The sequence below is a fragment of the Nyctereutes procyonoides genome, unplaced genomic scaffold (genome assembly GCF_905146905.1).
Source record: "Nyctereutes procyonoides isolate TBG_1078 unplaced genomic scaffold, NYPRO_anot_genome, whole genome shotgun sequence".
NCBI lineage: Eukaryota > Metazoa > Chordata > Mammalia > Carnivora > Canidae > Nyctereutes > Nyctereutes procyonoides.
In genome coordinates, this window is record NW_026575146.1 from 28281340 (window position 1) to 28298315 (window position 16976).

Consider the following 16976-nt stretch of genomic DNA (forward strand, 5'->3'; position numbering starts at 1 on the left):
GTATTAAGCATTAGTACTTTATTGCCTACAGATTGTCAGATCATTCTTATTGTCCCAATGTTTAGCATTTATACAATAATTTCTTTTTTTAGCCTGTGTGAATGAATTCTACACATTGTGTATTCATTATAAAAACATGATGGCAAACATCAGATTGAGTCTCAGAGTTCCCCTGTTTTCTTAAATTTATAAAGGCTAACTTTCTGAAATAATTGTTGTTCATTTCCCTCATTCTTTTTTTTAAATTTTTTTTTATTTATTTATGATAGTCACACAGAGAGAGAGAGAGAGAGAGATCGAGAGAGAGGCAGAGACACAGGCAGAGGGAGAAGCAGGCTCCATGCACCGGGAGCCCGACGTGGGATTCAATTCCGGGTCTCCAGGATCGCACCCTGGGCCAAAGGCAGGCGCCAAACCGCTGCACCACCCAGGGATCCCTCCTCATTCTTTTTTTTAAGTTTTGTTTAAATTCCAGTTAGTTAACACATACTGTAGTACTAGTTTCAACAATATAGTGATTCAACGTTTCCATACAATACTCTGTGCTCTTCACAAATGCCCTCCTTAATCCCCATCCCCTATTTCACCCGTCTCCCACCCACCTCCCCTCTGGTGACCATCAGTTCGTTCTCTGTAGTTAACAGTCTGTTTCTTGCTTTGCTTTCCTCTCTCTTTTCCCCTTTGTTCATTTGTTTTGTTTCTTAAATTCCACGTATGAATTAAATAATATGGTATTTGTCTTTCTCTGGTTCATTTTGCTTAGCATAATACTCTGTAGCTCCATCTTTGTCATTGCAAATGGTAAGATTTCATTCTTTTCATGGCTAAGTACTATTCCACTTTATACATTAAATATACTTATATAAATATAAATAAACTTATATAATTATATATTTAATATATAATTATATATATATAATAAATATAGCACATCTTCTTTGGGCTGTTTCCACAATGCTGCTATAAACATTGGGGGTGCATGTATCCCTTTGAATTAGTATTTTTGTATTCTCTGGGTAAATACCTAGTAGTGCAATTGCTGAATCATAGGGTAGTTCTATTTTTAACTTTTGAGGAACCACCGCACTGTTTTCCACGGTGGCTGCACCAGCTTGCATTTCCCGCTGGCCGCACCAGTGCAAGAGGGGTCCCATTTCTCCACACCCTCACCAACACCTGTTGCTTCTTGTATTGTTGATTTTAGCCATTCTGACCAGTGTGAGGTGATATTGTAGTTTTGATTTGTATTCCCCTGGTGATTTGTGATGTTGAGCACCTTTTCATGTCTCTTGGCCATTTGTATGTCTTCTTCGGAAAAATATCTATTCATGCCTTCTGCCCTTTTTTAAATTGGATTATTTGGTTTATGGGTGTTGAGTTTTATAAGCATGTGGGTTTTGGATCCATATGACTTGAGTTTGCATTCTAGCTCTGGCACTCACTAGCTGCATGATATTGGGCAATTTACATCATTTCCAAGTCTCAGTTTTATCCTCTGTAGAATGGTATTGAGAATAGTACATATCTTATAGGGTGAGTGGAAGTATAAATGAGACAGTATATATAAAACACTTGACGAATGCCTGGTAAATAATATTTATTCAATAAATATCGGCTATCATCATCATCACTTTTATTCCAGATGCTTTTGCCATTATTCTCTGGTAGTGGAGGTGCTGGGCAGCTGGATTTGTTAATTTGGCTATTTTCTGCCTTCCTCTGTGTTTTCACAGACATTCCCAGTTCTTGGTGCTGGGAGAAGACAGTAAAATAATGGAAATTGAAGATTCATAGTAATTACCACATTAGTGCCAGTTCAGATGTGCTAATGAGCTCCTGACAGGTGATGAGTATTATCCCTTAACAATGAATCACCTCACTAATGTTTTATGACAGTTACTGCAACAAAACAGAATTTCGAGTATTTAAATGAGTGACTATGCTATGAAAATGTAGAAGAAAAAAATTAACAACTCTTTGGTCCTAGTATTATATGATATTTTTCTCTCCTTTAGAATTAGAAGACAAGAAATGAAGCCATGTCCTTCCTCACTGTTGCTGGTTATAACACACATTCCAAATGTACATCCTAAATCACTTATTCATCACAATACACACATACATGTCCCATTATATACATATTTATAAGTATTTTGCATTACAGAAGGTACCCAGCTTGTTGAATATTTACTAATGAAAGGATTTTTTTTTTCTGAGATGGAATCCAGACAAAGGAGAATGAAAGGTCAGTTATAAAGACAAAATTGAATTTGCCCACCAACTTTTTGAAAAAAAAAAAATCAAGCTCTTTTGGGAGAACTTTTGCTGTTTTGTCAAAGACGGTGTCAACAAAACTATCTAGCTGGGGCTCATTAAAGCACATCTCCAAGCCTATTTTTGTCATTGTCTATTTACAAGCCACTTGCTTTAGTCAATAGCTGTAAAGTCTTAATTAATACTGTCAGATAAACCAGGACAAGAGGGAATGATAAAGCTACAAAGTGGTTATTTGGAAACTTGGCTATGAAAGAGGAGAAAACAGAACAAAAAAGCCTTCTGTGCTAAGAGATCTTTTTGTGATCTGGGATGGAAAGGTTGGAACTGTCTCAGAATGGGAGTGACTACAGAGCAAGACGTCTTAGTTGCAAAAGGAAATGGTTTTGCTAGCTTAGGTGGCTTTGGCCAGTTGGGGCAGAGGATGTTGGGGGGGGGGGAGAAGGAGAGAAAGAGAAGAGTTACCAAAGCACACTAGCCTATTGCCTTATCCGTGAAACCTGACACTTCAAATTCAAATTACAGTTCTGCCATTTGCTGTCAAGACTTTGTTGTTTACTCTCTGTGCTTCAATTTCATCCAATGTGTAAAATGGCGAATTATGGGAATATGCATGAACACTAGGAAAGTGCTAAGGAAAGTGCCTGATACAAAGACAAGCTGTTATCATTATTTTTATGTTTATCTTTAGTCTTAAGTTTTATTTTAAAGGATCACCGCCATTGTCGTCTGTAATCAACTTAGAAGATGGCCACCCATTTGGTCAGATTGATTGATTCTTTAGCAGTTGAAGCATTTAAAATGACAGTTTTTACTCTAAATATATATATATTTAAGATTTTATTTATTTATTAATGAGAGACACACAGAGAGGGCCAGAGACACAGGCGGAGAGAGAAGCAGACTCCCTGCAGGAAGCCTGACATGGGACTTGATCCCAGGACCCCGGGATCAAAACCTGAGCCAAAGGCAGATACTCAACCACTGAGCCACCCAGGTGCCCCTCTAAATCTTTAATAGTATATAATATTATTGATATTATAGTATATTGACTATACTTGAGAATGTTTTGCTTTCTTCTGGAGAAAATATAAGCCCCAATGTAAACCTTTAGACTATCCTACAGCACAATTTCAATAAAAAAGTTTTACTGATAACTGGACAATTTATACAATATGGAAGGGATATAACAAGAGTGGTTGTGAAGTGGCCAGTCTTGTAAGTCAGAGCTATGATCCTTGATCCACTGCTCAAACCGCTTCAATATCTGATTGATAATATCCTCTAGATTTGGTTTATTGCTGGACAGCTGATGTACTAGTTCTTTTTTTTTTTTTAAGATTTTATTTGCTTATTCATGAGAGTCACAGAGAGAGAGGCAGAGACACAGGCAGAGGGAGAAGCAGGCTCCCTGCAGGGAACCCGATGTGTGGTACTCATTCCCAGGACCGTAGGATCATGACCTGAGCCAAAGACAGATGCTCAACCCTGAGCCACCCAGGTACCCCAGATGTACTATTTCTTCCTTGTAGGATGCTAATGCTTCTTCATAAAGAATTTGAAAAATTTCACACCGAATATTGTCTTTTAGTTTCTTCTCATTATAACCCTTTATTTCAAGTCTTGTACAACACACCGTTATCTGCTTGCAGCACAAAAACTATATGAAAACCCGAGTTCAGGGAAGAAATCATCAAATAATTCATCAACTACTTTATCTTCATCTAAAATGGGGCAGTCATGCTCTTCATCAGAGCCCTCATATAACTGCCCTTCATCATATAACTGCCCTTCTCACACTGCATCACCCACATTAATGTATTTCAGTCCTGATCCTTCATGCAAGTTCTTTGCCTAGTGTGATTTTTCCAGCCCCGGATGTACTGGTGAGCAGGATGTTTGCAACATGGTCCTCACCATGCTGCCTCCGAGAACCCCAAAAAGCTGTTGTTATTATTAATTACTATTATTATTATTAATTGAGCATAAAGAATGGTAGAGACTTTAAGGTAAATGTCTGTTCTTTTCTATGTTATTTTGTCAAAATATTCCTATTCCTCTGCTCTCTTTTCTTTTCATGAGCAGCACCTCTTTAGCTAAAACCAGGACTGATTAATCAGAATGGATTCCATTTTTTTTAAAGATTTTATTTATTTATTCATGATAGACAGAGAAAGAGAGAGAGAGAGGTAGAGACACAGGCACAGGGAGAAGCAGGCTCCATCCCTGGAGCCTGACGTGGGACTTGATCCCGGGACTCCAGGATCATGTCCTGGGCCAAAGGCAGGTGCTAAACCTCTGAGCCACCCAGGGATCCCCTGGATTCCATTTTTTATCCAGAATTATTGATGACAATTCTTATTGAAAAATCTGCAGCTATTTAAAAATGGAAGCATTGGCTCAAACAAAAGGCTGGAAAGATGTTTTTGCTCCCTTTTAAAATCCTAGGACAGATTTCTTATTATTGAGCACATCCCATTGGGAATAATGATAATAATATGTATATATCAAATAATAATAACTATTACTATTATATAGCGATTCTTGGAGTGGTGCTTACTAAGTACTATAGCAGATTCTTCTGAAGCTTCAGAATAATGTTCATACAAAATAGTTGCTAATGTTTCTCATTTTATAGATGAAGAAATGGATTCAGGAAGTGCCTTTGGGAATTCACACAAAATAGAAAGTGACAACAGTGACCTGGGATGAGGCCCTCAGAGCCAGGATGTATCCTGCCTCTCTGGCACAGAAAGGCCCTCTGTTCAAACCATCTTTGCTGGTTTGAGTCTTAATAAGTTTTTCTGATTTCCACTCAGGATTCCTAAAAAAATTTGAATAGTTGAATATAGGCAGATTAGCACATTAACCATCCTGAGGCGTTTATGTCTGAGTCCAAGGAGTTTTGTTCGTTTGGCATTTATTCATTCATTCATTTAAATTTTACCTTATTTATTCCAGAAAAGATTTTGTATGGCAAGTGCAGTTGCTGTTTAATTTGCATTAATTTGCAGGACTCTTAGGGACGGAAATTGGTGAGAAGCTTATGGCTCTTTTGGGTGGACGGAAGTAGCCTGGAAATGAAGCAAAGGCATACAGGCTGAACGGAAAAGAAGAGAAGGGACCACACCCAAACTTGACTCATTTCACAGCTGTCCTGGGGCTGCCTATGACTGGAAAGGGCACGATGATAATCTGTGGGAATCACAAAAATAATCTGTCAGGAACTAACTATAAATCTCTTAAAGGTAGAGCCACACAGGCAAATGAAAGGATCTCCTTTGTTCTATGTAGATCTATTTCAGGCCTTGAATAATATTTGGCAGTACTGATGGCAGAGAAGCCCCTGAAGGTTAGGTGAAGGTCACCACAGAGCCCTCAGGGAACCATTCTTGGAGCAAGAAATTACAAAAAAAAAAAAAAAGTCCTGCCCCACCTTAGGGTGTATGAAGTTTACTTTGATAGCTCTTTGAAGGAACTCATGGTGCTCTAGACATGAGTCTAGACATCCAAATATTCCAGTTTTATCATGAAATTTTCATCTGAATTGGATTTCTATTAGTGGAGAAAATTTACTTTTAAAATACTTCTCTTATTTGATAATATAAAGATTGTGGAGAACAATAGGAAAAAAAGGAGGGAGATGTCAGTCAATCAATGTGATTTGCTTGCAGAATGTTGACCTAACTTTAACCTAAATTATATTCTTTTGGGTAAATTATTATTTTTTTCATACGTAAGAATTACTCAGCGTCGACACTAGGTGGTGCTGGCACCACATTTCTTACTGTTCTTACAGGCTTGTCGAATTTAATTTCGTTTTCCTAAAGTTTCCAATCTGTTTTGTTTTGGTTTGTTTGGTTATACCAATTCTGTTACATGTATTGTTCAGGATTATTGCAAAAACAAAACAACAACAGCAGCAACAAACAAAAAATAGAGTATTTCAAACACGATTTTTCTGAGAGAGTTTTTGAAAGGAAATCATGGGCTGAGAAAATTGCTGCTAGTCTCTGGCTATTGAATTTTGGGATACCCTATGTACGTAGGTACCAAAAGAGGGTGCTCTAATACATCTGAAAAATGCTCTTAGAAATAAGGCTACAACTTTTTCTTCCATGCAACAAAGAGTTCTTTTTCCTGTACAACAGGGTCGACTGGATAATTTTTCTTTCTCTTTCTTTCTTTCTTTCTTTCTTTCTTTCTTTCTTTCTTTCTTTCTTTCTTTCTTTCTTTTTCTTTCTTTCTTTCTTCTTTCTTCTTTCTTTCCTTTTTAATTTAAGATGGTCGTGCACAAATGTCTTACTCATCAAAATCAGGTTAAAACAGTTCTGAATTCTCCACAATCTTAGACTCAGCATTGGCCTTTCATGTGTTTAAAGTTGAAAGTACTATTTTCAGTCGTGACTTTGAGACTTTGAAAAGCCCCTTGGCAGCTCGAGCCCAAGTAAATGGCATATGAATATGTGGCTTTATTCTTGATTTAATTAAGAATACCTTCTATCACCTCAGAGTTTCTCCTTCACTTGGGAGAAAGATGGGTCTCATGAAAAGAGAATGTGGGTTAACTAAGGGATTATTCCTGGTCTCCCAAGGGCAGGAAGGGAAACAGGGAAACCTTTTCCCATAACTTTCCTTGCACGTTGTGTGGGAAAGTTGGCTGCACAAAGGGGACGCTGGCCAAGTCGTCTTGGCGAGGCCCCTGCTGAGAGTAAGAGGCCCTGGGCACGGCTTCTTGATACCTCTGGAGTGTTGTCACTGGACACAAGTTCCAGATTCAGCGACAGGCCACATGTGGGTGAGTGGGGAGGGGAAAGGAGGTAATGCTTAATAGGCATTAACAGTTAACACTTAATGTACATTAAAGACTGTTGCCAGGGCTTTCTGTGTGTGTGTGTGTACTTAATTCTCTTAACAGCACAACATATGAAAAAACAGGCCAGGGAAGTCCTTGCCCAAGGTCACGCTCAAAAATGGCAAAGCCAAGTCTCAAACCAAAGCAGGTCGAATACAGAATCTGTGCTCCTAACCACATCTATCATCTTCTCGAAGGAGAGCACACCTGGTGTTTACTACACACCAGGTATGTTGCTAAGTGCTTTACCCACACCCACTGTCTTAATTCTCGTAACCCTGATGTGGGCATTATCGTCCCCATTTCACAACTGAAGAAATGGAGGCACTGGCCCATAAAATGTTTAGGATAATGATTGTGCGTATAAAGGCAAGATTTCAAAGCAAAGTCTGTTTAAAGAATACCCAGCAGAACTGAGCTCTGAGCTCCTTTCCCCTCAGATTCTCGTAGTTCCATCCAAGCCACCACTTCCAGGCTGACTCCCAGTCGTGTTGCCTCTCTCTGGTGGCTTTGGTCAAGGCGTGGGGATGAGTTTCTTGTCACGGCTGGGGTGTTCCAGAGCTCTGATCCTCAAGAAGAACAAGAAATACTCATTTCCTCTGCTGAGCATTATGTGCTGAGACGGAGCTGCTTTAGCACCAAGGCTCTGGGGCAACTTTAGAAGCCTCCTTTCTTTCTTTCTTTCTTTCTTTCTTTCTTTCTTTCTTTCTTTCTTTCCTTCTTTCTTTCTTTCTTTCTTTCTTCTTCTTTTCTTTTCTTTTCTTTTCTTTTTGTTTAAAGATTTATTTATTTATTTATTTATTTATTCATGAGAGAAAGAGAGGCAGAGACACAGGCAGAGAAGCAGACTCCATGCAGGGAGCCTGACGCAGGACTCGATCCCGGGTCTCCAGGATCACACCCTGGGCCGAAGGCGGCACTAAACCGCTGAGCCACCCGGGCTGCCCAGAAGCCTCCTTTCTTGCCACCTCCAGCCTGCCCTCCATGCACGCCATCTCCCTAGCAGTCTTCCCTTCCCCCCCCCCCCACAGCCGAGATGACTTGGGTCCCCTCCCCACCTTTGTCTCCCTACCAGTAATTGGCAAAGTGAATGGTCCCACTCTGCCGGTGAGAACACCTGCTCCCCTGCAGCAGTGGATGTTTGGGTGGTTGGTCAGGAGACCCTGGGAGGGTCTGTTGGGCTCTGGGGGAGGTGGTTCCATTGGAGGCTGTAGACTCAAGGAGCTAGCTTCGTAGTTACCTACTAGAAGGAAGTGAGGACCACGAGGCTGGATGGTTCCATCACCAGGAAATCCAAAAGGGAAAGAAAGAGAGGTGCTTGTTCATTGACAGGTTCTCTGCAAATATAAACATTCTTCATTTCTTGGAACTTTGGCTTTCTTCGACGTAGAATGACATTATTTCGAAGTCCTCTAAATCTTACCTAACTCTGATAGTTTCTAACGTCCACGCTCCCTTTAGGAGATACTTTGAGAAATAAAACTGGCTGTCAGCAGTGGTCAGAATATATACCCTTAGCTTGCAAACAAGTCCATATTTTGGTTTTTATTGTTTTTAAACTTTTTTCTGGCTACTTAGTCCCATTTTCCAGCTAAGACAAGGCAGGGCGGATGTATATTCAACAAATGAGTGATAATGGAAATGCTCAGTATTAACTGAAGAAATGATCAGAGTTTCCATAACAAGTAATACTACCCAAAACTTTCACTTAATTAAATTGAGTGCCTTTCTAAAGCTACCCTCACTTTCCCTTCACTGTATCTTCACGATGTGGAAATTGGCAGCTGTTCACTGACACACGTCTGAGTTACCCATATCCCAAAACACCACGTTACACTCGGTAGGGAGCCACCTCATCTGTGTGGCCTGTAACCCTAAGGACATTCCGCTCCTCCTCTTAAGACTCTCACCCATTGACAGGGGCACCCGGGTGGCTCAGTTGGTTGAGCATCTGACTTTGGCTCAGGTCATGATCTCCTGGGATCGAGCCCCTCCTGGGGGGATCCCTGTTCAGTGGGAGTCTGCTTCTCCCTCTGCTCCTCCCCCTACTCCTACTCTCTCTCTGTTTCTCAAATAAATAAAAAATCTTAAAAAAACTTTCACCTCTTGAAATAATCTTTGATTCCTCACCTCATCTGGTCCTTGTTCTTAGGTCGCTCTGGAATTTGAGGTCTTTGGCAACGATGGTCAGAAAAGAGAGGAGGGAAAACCACAGTGGCTGCCTTTGGGATGCTCTTTTCCAAGTATTATGTCCTGCTTCCCTGAATATGGGGCCCAGCTGTAACTGCTGGTCAATGTGATTGGTGGAATGAGAAGAGCATCTCCGAGATGACCAGAGGCTGAGAGGAGAGAGAAATGCACATGGCGTATTAGGAAAGAAATGGACTGGTGCTGTTGGCATCGGGGTGCAGAGAGTAGTGGGAGATATGTGAAATAGGATCAGGAATCAGATTCAGAGCAGATTCTAGAGACTCGTGAAAGGCAGGCCGAGGCATCTGGACCCTGCCCTGTAGGCAATAGCAACTCACTTAAGGAGGTGGTTTTTTTGGTGGTTGTTTTTAGTTGTGAAGCAATAAGATGGAAACTATCAAACACCTTTATTTTAAGTAACGTACACAAAAACTATTTATGCTCTAAGTCAAATGAGAAATGGGTGGCAACTAACCAGAATCTGTCAACAACATCTCCAGTCAGAACCAGATCCGGAAGCTTTAAGAGACCTCAGTCCATACAAATGACTGCTCAGCAGTCACATTTCCCCCTCCCAGAACATTAACTTATTTCTTGCCAGTCTAGCTCACCCTAGCTAGCAATCTGCTAACCAAAGGGATTTCTCCTCAAATCAAAGTTCTTCACCCTTGTTTGTTTTTGGTGTTGCTTAAGAAGTTGCACTTCAAATGCCCTCAGCCTTCAGAGAAAGGAGGCAGATGTGGAAATTAGAGTCTGAACCACTGTTGTCTCTATTACTAAGACTTCCACATTTTAATAAGCTGGTAGCTTATTAGTGTAACCACGCTCCGGTAGCGTAAGTGAGCAGAATTCCCATATTTATGAAATATCTACAATTGGTTTTTAGTGTAAGCGAGCAGAATTTCCAAATTTACGAAAGGCCTGCAGTTGATTTTCAGTGTGAGCAGAATTTCCACATTTACGAAAGGCCTACAGTTGATTTTCTAAAAAGGAACAAAATAGTAACCAGATGGTAGTTGACAAGCCAACTTTAAAGGCAAATATTTGTTTTGATCTCTTTCCTAAGGGAAAGAACATTGGGATACTTACAAGAAGAAGAGGGGGAAAAAAAGCAAGAGGAGAAGACATGCTAAAGATAATGTAAAAAGAGAAATGTAGGGGAGGAACTAGATATTGGAAAATTAGGGGAAAAAAATTAACCAAAGTTAGAAAAATAGAACACGAGAGAGGAAAAAAAAATTAACTGCAGGTTTTGCACCAAGTGGTTGCCTAGGCAACTTAACTAGGAGTGGTTGTCTCTCTACTGAATAGTTATGGAAAGACGCCCTGAATTTAGAGTCTGTTGGCTTCATGAGTAGCAGCTGGAAAGCAAATATGTTTCAGGCATTTGAGTTATGGGCACATATATAACAAGAGAAGTGGTGGATTTCGGTGATTTTGGAGGGTGATAGAAGAGGAGCAGGAAAATTGAAATGCAGGCACAGTGAGAGTTTTGAAGTCAGATTAGCCCAGGATGGCACATTAGCATGTGTACCATCAAGTAACAAACTGAGGAAAAAAGTAAATTAGGAAGCAGCTCAAAGCCCACTTGGCAATGTGAGATCATCTTTCCTGATGGCCAAAGATGCTGTTGAAAAGCATTTTTGCATATAAAGAGTTTGGTAAACCTGAAGCCATATAGTGGAGAGACTAAAAGATGTCTTCACCAGTTTTTTTTTTTTTTTTATCTTCCATTCATAGGCAGCTCCTATGGATTCTGTTATCCCTGCTTTCTGTTTAATCAAGTCATGATAAAGAACAAAAATATTTTACAATGCTTTGCTCCCCCTATTTGAATTTGCCTTGCCTACAGCTCACTGCATTTTCCAGAAAACATTAATATTACATTGTTAAAAATAAACCCGTCTCTACAAAGTGGTCCTTGTATTGGGGGGCTGAATTCGTGGTGTGTGTGTGTGTGTGTGTGTGTGTGTGTGTGTGTGTGTGTTTGGAGTCGTGTGGAAAGGGGTGTGAGGCAATGAGAGTAATAACAGCAGTTGTTTTCTGTAATGATTCACACCATCTCTTTCTCCTAAGCAAAAACAAGAATAAAGAGTGTTGAGAATTGTTGCTGTTGTTTGGAAACACACTTGGCTTATGTCATCCTGTTTTGCCTTCATATGAACACAGGTTTCTCTAAAGGAAACTTACAAAATGATATGCTATCCCGTGGGATAGAATGAATCCTAGATCATAAACATTTATGATCATAGACAACAAATCGGAAAGGCAGAGCATGAAATAAAGTTATCTTTGGTTTTTGGCGACTGTTTGAATTTCCTCCTCAGGAGTCCCTTTGCCAGTCATTTACCCCTCACTTTTACCTACTAGAGAGAAAAGCAAAATCTAAGTTCACAGCAGGATTAGTAGCCAAGCAAATGTAATACTCAACCCTTGGCCACCTCTTTGGATTAAGGTAAAGATTTTCTCCAAACGAGGAATGAGATAGAGAAAGCCAAGAAAAGCCTGGTGGATTTTTGCTAAGGTGTATTTATTTTCTTGAACTAGGTAACACTGGAAAAAAAAAAAAAAGTCAAGCGGATATACTATATCTCTGCATATTTGTATCACTTAGGCATAGCTTGTATATGTATGCATACTTTTTTTTAGGTCTTTTTATGTTTTAGTTGAGCAAGATGGCTACACATTTTACTTTTTTTTAAGATTGATTTGAGAGAGCTTGCATGAGAGTGCACGTGGCAGCAGGGGGAGGGGGAGAGAGAGAAGGAGAGAGAGAATCCACAAGCAGACTCCCTGATGAGCCTGGACCTCCATCCCAGGACCCACCTGACCTTCATCCAGGCCCTGGGATCATGACTTGAGCCCAAATCAAGACTAGGCTGCTTAACCCACTGAATCCATCTGGGCGCCCTCCCATACATTTTAATTCTAAGTAAACCTCACAAAAGAGTAAAAAAGTGATCTAATTCAAAAATAATGATTGTAATAAAATAAATAATCTTGGAAGTTCCAATCTATTCTGGTATTATATAGTGTCAACATAGTATATTTCTTACCTACTGCCTTCTAGGCTATACTCCGGGAGTAGTAATTAGCTGAGCATGCGACCTTGATTCTCCTCAAATATTATGTGAAGGAATTGACCTAGATGCTCCTTTACAAACTCTCTTCTGAAAAAATTCTGTAGGTTTCACTACTTAGAAAGAATTCATTATATAAAACGAAAGATAAAAATAGAGCAAAATATAATTATTTAGACAATGTAAAAGAACTCAACGTGGAAAGCATTAGTATTCAAATTAAAAAATAAATAAGGGATGATACTGAAGCGGGAGAGTGAAGTTCTTGTCTCATGGAGTTGAAGAATGAATCTCAACAAAAGAAAGTGAATAAAGTGATAGAGTTTTATTAAGCGAGGATACAGGAAAAGCTCTCAGGAGTGAGAGGGGTCCCAATAGTGTTGCCAACCTGGGCCTCCTCTGACAGTCTTTTATTTAGAACTGACCAGGGAGCTTTTGGCCTGACCATTGTTGTGACGTCTTAGTTTGAGTAAGGACTGGTGATAACATCGTAAATGGTGTCTTCTCTGGGGTCTGGTTATTCTTTGTTGGTCACAATGTAACTGCCATAAAAAGACCCCACCTCTGACGCCCAAGGCAGGGTCGTCTGATTTGTTCCCTTATCTCTGGTTTCATTAGGCCTCAGCATTTCTGGGATTTCTGATCATGTGGCCCCCTAACTATCTCTTCCTACCTAGCCCTACCTGGCCTTTACTCAATGAGACTCTTTTGATGTATGCGGGTGGGTCATATAGTTGGGGGATGACTGCCAACATGTATCTTGGGGAATAGAGACAAAAGTTCCCAAAGGAATTTTTATATATTAAAGTAGACTTACCGGCTCCTGGGGGTCAGGCTAAGATTGTCTTTTGCCCTTAGCAAAGTGTCAGACACATCCAGGGAGTTGAGTCCCTAGAGGAATGTCACTCTACCTGTTTCAAGGATGCGTCAATGGGCTGTATGTAGTAAGGAAATTTCATAATTTTTCTCCTGCCTTTGCTTCCCACATCCACACCAGAAAATAGTTCACAAAGAAGGAAAAAAATGTTTGAAAAAATAGTAAAAGAACATGAATAAAATACATGTTTTTATTTTTTATTTTTTTGACTATTGAATTAACCAAAATAAGGCAATATGGCATGGCGGTGAAGACCGTGGGTCTGAGGCAGAAGGACCCGAGGCAGTTGCTGTTGCCCTCTGAGATTGCCGGCCCTGGGCAAGTCTCCACTTCCCTACAGCTCATAGAGAAAAACAATAGCATCTACTTCCTAGAGTGATTAATGATGATTTAAATGAGCTTAATGTACTCAGCACAGTTCCTAGTTTATGTTAAGAGTTTAATCTTAATAAGTTATTGTGTCTCTCATGCTGGTGGAAATGTACAGTGGTGCAGACATTTTAATAAGAAATTGGATGATATATTGATGAAATATTAAGTAGTCCTTAACATGCTTTAGCTTTTAATAACACCATAAAGTGGATCTAGCAATCTTAGTTTGGGAACCATGATGAATTAAATGTTCTTACATGGTCCTTTTAGTAAAGACTGTTGACTTTTAAGCTGTTTTGGTTCAGTACCTCATTTTATGAGAAGAATATTAATGCACACACACAGAGATGTATGTATGTATATATGTATGCATATGTTTAAATCTGTATATAAAATTTATATTTGTATATAAGACAAAAAAGCAACAAAAATCTAAAACACTCATCAATGTTGTTTAAAGGGTATATTTTATCATCATTGTGTAATAAATTCTATATCTTATTTTGAGAATTTGAATATAGGGGCACCTGGGTGGCTCAATTGGTTAAGCATCTGCCTTTAGGTCAGGTCATAGTCCCAGGGTCCTGGTATTGAGCCCCACATCTGGCTCCCTGCTCAGAGGAGTGTCTGCTTCTCCATCTCCCTCTCCCTCTGCCTACTGCTCCCCCTACTTGTGCTTTCTCTCTGTCAAATAAAATCTTAAAAAAAAAAGAAAAAAGAAAATTTGAACATAAAATTCCATCAAAGTTGAGAATTTATTTCAGGTGTGTTTTCCACAGGTAAATTAAGTTTTTAAAAAATTTGGGGAACACCCACAGGCCTCTAAAATTCTTAGCTGTACAGTTTTCAAAACCTAACCAATTGCAAGCTTATGCTTAAGTCAAACAAACTTAGTTATTTGCAAAAGTACTGACATGTATCACTCCCCAACTGAATTATTTAACCACATTGTGTATTTTTCATAAAAGATTCTTAAGAGATTTTTCTATTTTCATATTTTGCCATAAATCTGTAATAACTTATAGTTAAACTACTTAATCTCTAAGAAGTATGAATGGTAGTAAGCAAAGAACATTTTTTTTTTAGGAACATGCTTTTTAACTAAGAAAATACCTTTTCTATTTTTTGAGCTACACATAATAAAACAAAACTACCACTGATAAGAAAAAATGCACCTATATTATCTATAATAACTATACATTTCATAATATCTTACAGTTTTTGAGAATATATTCAGAATAAAACATGTCCAGTAATTAAGATACACCAAGCTTAAGCTTGATCATAGTTTTTAATATTTGGTGAGAATGACCATCTCTTTTAAAAGATGCCTTTTATAATGCTCTTATAACACCGTTTGCTTATGGTGGTTCTTTTTTTTTTTTAAAGTGGATATTTTATTTGTACTTAAGCCATCCAAACTGGTAGTATTATCATGATACATTAAGATACAAGACATCTTTCTACAACTACTAGAATGAACAAATTAACAATTCTAGTAAATCACAAAGGGCAGAGGAAACCAATGAAGCATATTGTATATAGCTTAACCCTTCACCGTTAATGGAGGTGATGAAAACAAGACTCACAATCTCAGAAAATACAATTATCCTTTATCACAGGTCTTTGTATTTTTACTTCCTTTTCTTGATATAATCTACAGCCTAAAGATACCTGAATTAGTATTACATCTAGTTATCTATAGCCAGAAACATCTATTTATTTATTTATTTATTTATTTATTTATTTATTTAATTTTATGATAGTCACACAGAGAGAGAGAGAGGCAGAGACACAGGCAGAGGGAGAAGCAGGCCCCATGCACCGGGAGCCCGACGTGAGACTCGATCCGGGGTCTCCAGGATCACGCCCCGGACCAAAGTCAGGCGCCAAACCGCTGCGCCACCCAGGGATCCCAGCCAGAAACATCTTATCATGTTGTGCATAGCAGCCAACGCTACTGAAACCTTTGACTCCAATCATATCCCCTCAATGGATACACTCAGCATAATAGGACACTATCGAGGCAGAGATATAGGACCCTAAAAGACAAATCCAATCAGAAATAATACTGCCCAAATTGAGATCGAATAATATACTTATCAGCACACATCTTCAGGTTGAATGTTCAGAGTGATTTGGGAAAAAATCCATTATTTGCTGAGTACTAAAATACTTAGTGGATTGCTGTAGGACACCATGGCTTTCCCCAGCAGTTTCGAAGATGGACTCCAGATCGCCCATAGAATTTTGCTGGAGGGATCCCTGGGTGGCGCAGCGGTTTAGCGCCTGCCTTTGGCCCAGGGCGCGATCCTGGAGACCCGGGATCGAATCCCACATCGGGCTCCCGGTGCATGGAGCCTGCTTCTCCCTCTGCCTGTGTCTCTGCCTCTCTCTCTATCTGTGTGACTGTCATAAATAAATAAAAATTAAAAAAAAAAAAGAATTTTGCTGGAACTGGATCGGGGGCTGCAGCGATTCCTCTTCACAGTTGTGGAGCGGATTGTTCCAGGCTTGGGGGCACCAGGTCTGACTGTTCCAGGAGTGGCTGCTCCAGGATTGGCTGTTCCAGGTCTGGCTGCTCCAATTCGGGTTATTCCAGGCCTGGCTGCTCCACAGTGGGAGGTTTCCAGAAGGGTTCGGCAGGTACCCCTGGCGACAGGGGTAGAAGCCTGCGTATTCCGTGGTGGCAGAGCTGTTCTGCTTATAGCTGAGGTTCAGAATGTTGGAAAGTTCTTGCATCTGCTGGAAACAGAGGTATTTCTGTCTCTGAAATCGATCATTGAGAACATACAGCTGGGTCTGAGAGAACACAGTCCTCATCTTCTGTTTCTTGCCCTGGGTTGCATCTTCCTTCCTAGCTGTTCTCTCCTCTCCAGAGGTGGGTGGGAGTTTTACTCGCGGACTGGTGGAAGAATCGGGGCTGTCCTGAGTAAGCAGATCCATGGAGGAAGGAAGAGGAGAGACGGTCTCCGCGCGGGGCGTCTCAGCAGAGGACATTGGCAAGGATGCAGGATTTTCTCGGGGCCCGTAAATCTCAGGCATTGGAGAAGGGTCCCTAGAGTTGGGTGCTTGGGGGCCAGGCGGGCATTGGGGCGGAGCTGGATCCGCACTCATGTCGCTGGGTTGAGGGTAGAGGGGGGGAAACAAAAACAAAGAGCGAGATGGTAAGAAAGGCCCAGGCTTATGGCTCTAGGTGGAAGAGCGGAGAGAAGGACGAAGGCCTCCACATGTAAAGAGTAGGTGAAAGACAAGATGCAGTGGGGCACGGGCAACAGCGAGAGGCCAGCCCCTCGGCCATGGTGGTTCTTAATACCTTTAAAGTAGT

General features: G+C 40.2%; 2 pseudogenes; both read right to left on the bottom strand.

The window, feature by feature from the left end:
• Positions 1–3421: 3421 nt before the first annotated feature.
• Positions 3422–7420, bottom strand: LOC129499973 (adenylate kinase isoenzyme 6-like; annotated as a pseudogene).
• Positions 7421–15604: 8184 nt separating this feature from the next.
• On the bottom strand, positions 15605–16765 carry LOC129500905 (homeobox protein NANOG-like; annotated as a pseudogene).
• Between the last annotated feature and the right edge of the window lie 211 nt (positions 16766–16976).